This window comes from Heteronotia binoei, chromosome 10, assembly GCF_032191835.1.
Source record: "Heteronotia binoei isolate CCM8104 ecotype False Entrance Well chromosome 10, APGP_CSIRO_Hbin_v1, whole genome shotgun sequence".
NCBI lineage: Eukaryota > Metazoa > Chordata > Lepidosauria > Squamata > Gekkonidae > Heteronotia > Heteronotia binoei.
The window spans coordinates 91577686-91583685 of NC_083232.1; the positions used below are offsets into that span (position 1 = coordinate 91577686).

Consider the following 6000-nt stretch of genomic DNA (forward strand, 5'->3'; position numbering starts at 1 on the left):
GTGTCTGGGATGTGGCACAGCAATGTGCGGTGTGGTTTCCCCAGCCAGCCAGCTGGAAGCCCCCTCAAAGTAGGGGAACCCTACTGGGATCTAGGGGCTGGCAACCCTACCAGGGTGAGAGCACCCCGGAATAGTTTGGGCATCTGGCTGGGCTCTCTATCAGGTAACACCCGATATGCTGTAGCGCAGTGGTCCCCAACATTTTTAAGCCTGCAGACACAGCAGGGCTGTGATACCTAGAGCCCACGATACCTTTAGGGGCCCCATGAAAACATTTTAATTTCTCTTAAAATCTAAAGGGGAAATAAATGAACTTACAGGGTTGAAGAAAATATTTTAATTCTTTTCTCACACCAGGAGATGCAAATTTTAGGGGCCACGTTAATCTGTTATATTCTGTCTAAGGAAAAAAATGAGACGTTAAAATATTTAAAGTTGTATCAAAAATAAATTTAATACGGGTATTATTTTGGTGGGAGGGGCCCACGAAAGTCATAATGCGGACCCGGTGGACACATTTGGAATTCTCGCACAGTGTAACCCTTTTCACATTACCATCGTAAACCACATGTTATTGCTGGCCCGATTTCAAGTAAAGCGATACAGGGACGTGAATGGCATACAACGGGTTTCCTTCTGCTAATAAGCCACCTCTGAAGTGTTGTGGTCATTTCAACAGCGCCACTTTCCCCCCATCCTTTTTCACCATGCAGTCTTCCTCGGCGTTTTTAAAAACATTTTTAGGTGAGCGCTATAGTGCTAAATCAAGCCAACGGAGTCAATACATCTCAATGATGCCGTTATAGCACTTCAGTGATATCACGGTTTAATGCTATAGCGCTCACCAGGGCTTTTTTTTTTGTAGCAAGAACTCCTTTGCGTATTAGGCCACGCACCCCTGATGTGGCCAGTCCTCCTGGAGCTTACAGTAGGCCCTGTAAGAAGAGCCCTGTAAGCTCTTGGAGGATTGGCTACATCAGGGGTGTGTGGCCTAATATCCACAGGAGTTCCTGCTACCAAAAAAAGCACTGATGCTCACCTTGGAGCATGATCCAAGATCATGCAGTGAAAAAGGGCAAGGAAAAACGTGGCATTGTGGGAAGTGCAATTGTAATGTGACAACATCCAGCCTACACAGAACATGAAGGGGAGATCTATGTGCCCCTCAGTGTCCAGAAATGAAGCCGGTTGCTAATAGGTCAGGATCGTATTTCTCCAGGGCATGGAAAGTTTCAGCGTTAATAGCTGCAGAATAATAAAAACATGACTTATTGTATCCTATTTACAATCCTGATACTTAAAAGTCTTATCCCCTCCTCAGCTTCAAGCTCATACTTCTATCTAGAAAAACAGGCTCTAACACGATGGCTGCAAGCCAATCAAATTGAATGCTATTTCAACAGACGCATGGGCATTTATTCCTAACACGTTACAATTGCTTTAACAACTTTATATCCACCCTGTGTCTCAAGATTTTAGACACGAAGAAGGGGCTCCAAGAAGAAAAAGAAAAAAACCACCCATGGATTACCTGCAGGCAAAAAAGTCTGAAAACTAGAGCGGTAAATAAATATTTTATTTAAACTACTCTGAAATGTTCTCCCTGCAAACTGAACGTCTTTGAAGCAAATCGAGCCCTAGAAGAGAGTTTCCTTGTTTTCAACAGAAACGCATGATTTTGGAATTTCTATTGAGCCAGAGAGAAAAGACTTATTAGTAGCTACGATTCTCACATTCCAAATCCAGTCCCCAAATATTGTCTGATACTCCCACCCAGCAGCTCTTAATGAAATGACCAAAAAGGGGGGGGGGGGAGAATTGCACAAGATCTGCATATGCCAGATTTCATTTATAGAGACAACTGTACACATACACCCTGCTATTCCAAATTAAATAGAAATATAATTCAGCACAATGCCTAGGACTTGGAATGACGGCCTGGCGTTTAAATGCTTCGCAAAGTGCATTTTCAGCCTTTAAAAAAAAAAAAAGACTTACTGCACACAGCAGAATCGGGACACATCAAAGGACAGAACTGCTCCCCCTTGCGTCTCTGGGGCAACCAAGTGGGATGGGGGGGATTAGATTCCACTCCTTCTTTGAATCCCCTCCACCTTAGGGCAGAGACGCCCCTCCCCCAAGTAGCCAGTTTGGTGTAGTGGTGAAGTGTGCAGACTCTTATCTGGGAGAACCGGGTTTGATTCCCCACTCCTCCCCTTGCACCTGCTAGCATGGCCTTGGGTCAGCCATAGCTCTGGGTCAGCCATAGCTGCTGGGAGAGCCCTCTCCAGGTCCACCCACCTCACAGGGTGTCTGTTGTGGGGGAGGAAGGGAAAGGAGATTATAGGCCACTCTGAGCCTCTGTCCTTGAAAGGGCAGCTGCTGTGAGAGCCCTCTCCAGGTCCACCCACCTCACAGGGTGTCTGTTGTGGGGGAGGAAGGGAAAGGAGTTCGTAGGCCGTTCTGAGACTCTGTCCCTGAAAGGGCAGCTGCTGGGAGAGCCCTCTCCAGCCCTACCCACCTCACAGGGTGTCTGTTGTGGGGGAGGAAGGTAAAGGAGATTGTGAGCCGCTCTGAGACTCTTCGGAGTGGAGGGCGGGATATAAATCCAATATCTTCATCTACCTCACAGGGTGTCTGTTGTGGGGGAGGAAGGTAAAGGAGATTGTGAGCCGCTCTGAGACTCTTCGGAGTGGAGGGCGGGATATAAATCCAATATCTTCATCTACCTCACAGGGTGTCTGTTGTGGGGGAGGAAGGTAAAGGAGATTGTGAGCCGCTCTGAGACTCTTCGGAGTGGAGGGCGGGATATAAATCCAATATCTTCATCTACCTCACAGGGTGTCTGTTGTGTGGGAGGAAGGGAAAGGAGATTGTGAGCCGCTCTGAGACTCTTCGGAGTGGAGGGCGGGATATAAATCCAATATCTTCATCTACCTCACAGGGTGTCTGTTGTGGGGGAGGAAGGTAAAGGAGATTGTGAGCTGCTCTGAGACTCTTCGGAGTGGAGGGCGGGATATAAATCCAATATCTTCATCTACCTCACAGGGTGTCTGTTGTGGGGGAGGAAGGTAAAGGAGATTGTGAGCCGCTCTGAGGCTCTTCGGAGTGGAGGGCGGGATATAAATCCAATATCTTCATCTACCTCACAGGGTGTCTGTTGTGGGGGAGGAAGGTAAAGGAGATTGTGAGCCGCTCTGAGACTCTTCGGAGTGGAGGGCGGGATATAAATCCAATACATCCTTAGCTTCAGATGGACATTTTCCTGCATTGTGGAAATGGAATGGCAAAATGCGTCACTTTAACCTAAGTTTTCCAATAACTGTGCATATGCCAGTAATGTCATGTTAAGGGGCAGAATAAGACATTTTAAAATAATGCAATATTAATGAGGTGACCTTTTTAATTTTTTTTTTTCTTTTGAAGTAGCAAGTCCGGAAAGGCACCATCTAAACACAGCGGCTGAGCAATATTCTTTCCCTGAAAAGATATCAAAATGGTAACCCGGCTACTTTCCCCTCCCTGTACCACTGTATCCTTAAATGTGCGAAAGGAAGGGGGGCAAAAAAGATCCATCTTGCTGCTTTTTAATATTGAGTTTTCCGTGGCTTGGGTTCTTAAAGGGAATGAAAACGTGTACATGGATTTTTTAGAACACGCACAGAAGCTTTTGCTTCCAATACTAATCAAAACACGCACATACAGACAAGAAAAGAACTGCTCCCCCCCATCCTGGATCCCAATGGCCACTCCCAGGGCCAGCGCCAGGGTTCCTGGCACCCTAGGTCCCAACCCAGCCAGATCCAGAAAGGTGAGGGCGGGGTGGCGGCCTGTGTGCTCCTCAGAGCCCGCCGAAGGAGCACACACACACCTCCACCTGGCCCCGCTGCTCTCGCATTCCTGGGTCTGAGCAGACCAGGAAGGCGAGAGAGGCAGGGAGAGCACATGCTCCCCGTGGAGCCTGCCTTCCCTTGCAAGGGGAGGCGGGCTCTGAAAAGGGCACATGCTGCCATGCCGTCCTTGCTCAGACCCAGGAAGGTGAGAGCGACAGGGGGGGGGGGGGACCTGGTGACGCCCTAGGCAGCGGCCTACCTGGCCTACTGCCACACGCTGGCTCTGGCCGTTCGTTAACATACACCCCACCTTGCATATCAGACACTGTTTGTAAAGCTAAGGAAAAGGCAAAAGCCTCTAAGTTCCTGCTTCTGTTACACTGAAACACTATAGAGGCATATTAGGCCCTCCGGTCTCTCAGTTCCTTGCACGAGCCATAGCCCGAGGCTAAGCATCGTTGACAGCTGAGACAGCAAGATGGAGGAGGCTGTTGCAAAGGGGTCTGTCATCATATTGAGGAAGATCGGGTTGAAGAGCCCTCTGCCTCTGCTTCTGTCAGAGTAAACCAGCGGATGAAGCCAGACAGCGTTGCTGGTGCTGGAGCATTGTAAAATATGGCCAGGGCTTAAAAAAGAAATCCTGAACGGCATTCCAGTCTACCACAACTGATCTCCCCCGATGAGGGTTCCCGCCACCTCTTCATCACACCACCCAGATCCAAACAGATGTCAAATGACAGCCAGCCACAGGATTGGACGGGATCCATAAGTCTCCAATGAACACCTGGATGTTGTCTGCCTAGTTCCTGTCCCCTTCTGGTAGCTCTAAACCAGGGTGTCAAACATGCAGTTCGAGGGCCAAATCAGGTCCTTGGAGGGCTCCTATCAGGCCCCCAAGCAACGTTGTCATCTGCTTCTTTCTCCCTTTATCTTGCTTCCTTCTGCATAACAATTTGCTTTGCCAGGCTTGCTCAACTGCACAGGAGCAAAACCTCTGTTTTCTCCTTTGGCTGAGGATCCTCCCTTGGGGAGGAACAGCTTGCTTTGCCGGGCTCTCTCAATTGCACAGTGGAGCTACTGAGTCAAGCCTCTCTTCATTCTATTGGCTGAGGCTCCCCCCCACCCAGTCTCCTGGGGAAGGAAGGAACGAGCCAGCGCTTCCTTTGCCCAGTTCCCCGGATCCCATGGGAGAAATACAAAGGAAACATCTCTCAGACCAATGAGTGCTAATGTTTTAAGTTTTTAAAAATATATATATTTGTGTTTGTCTGTGCTCTTTATAACAATTTGTCATCTCTGCTGACTAATCTTCAATAGGCACACACATGGCCCAGCCCAACACGGCTCAACCCAACACGGCCCGGCCCAACAGCGTCTCATTTATGTCAGATCCGGCCCTCATAACAAATGAGTTTGACACCCCTGCTCTAAACATTTTGGCCTTGGGAGGGGTGGGGGGAGCGATATTCAGATTCATCATCCAGTGCATGACTTCACTCCTCAAGCACGCCTGGCCTAAGACTGCAAAATTTAACGTTCCCCTCCCCCTGCCTCATTATGCCAATCTTGTATTTTCTTTTATTGTTTTGTTGTTTGGGGAGGGGGGGGGAGGTTTTGGCCCATGGGGAAAAGCCAAGCTTTTTATAGCGTCCAATCCACAGCAGCGAAGAAACCACAAGAATTCACAGATATGATTTAACCTGGGGCACGGGGGGTGGGGAGGAGATGAAGCACAACTCCCAACAGATCATCAGATTTAAAAAAAAAAAAAAAAAGACAGATCTGATGAACAATGAACATACCTCAGTTAGTTCGCCAGCCGAGACTCCGGAGGAAACCTTGTCAACCTGGTGGAAACAAAGAGTTACTTCAATGAGTGAAATATTACCAACCGGCAGGGCAAATTCCAAAAATGGCTTATTACGACTGCAGTCATTCCAACGGCACGCACGTTTTAACTCCTTCGCAGACTTGGATTTAATTCGGCAATCTTCAGACCTGTGACAAGCTAGGAGCGGAGACGCTGCGCAAAGAATTTAAATAGCGTTCGGTTTGTCAGAGAGTTTTAGAGGTTAGCGGGGTAAGCCCCCTTTTCCAACTCACATACATTCCCATATCCAACCAGCATGGAGTTTGGGTGGATATGGCTCTAGGAAATTCTGATGAA

General features: G+C 48.2%; 1 protein-coding gene across 1 annotated transcript in view; it reads right to left on the reverse strand.

The window, feature by feature from the left end:
- TNS3 (tensin 3) overlaps positions 1 to 5681 on the reverse strand; it is a 298608-nt gene extending 292927 nt beyond the window's left edge. Inside the window, exon 1 of the mRNA XM_060247769.1 lies at positions 5636 to 5681. The gene's annotated coding sequence lies outside the window, so the exon portion shown is untranslated. The remainder of the gene's footprint in view (positions 1 to 5635) is intronic.
- Between the last annotated feature and the right edge of the window lie 319 nt (positions 5682 to 6000).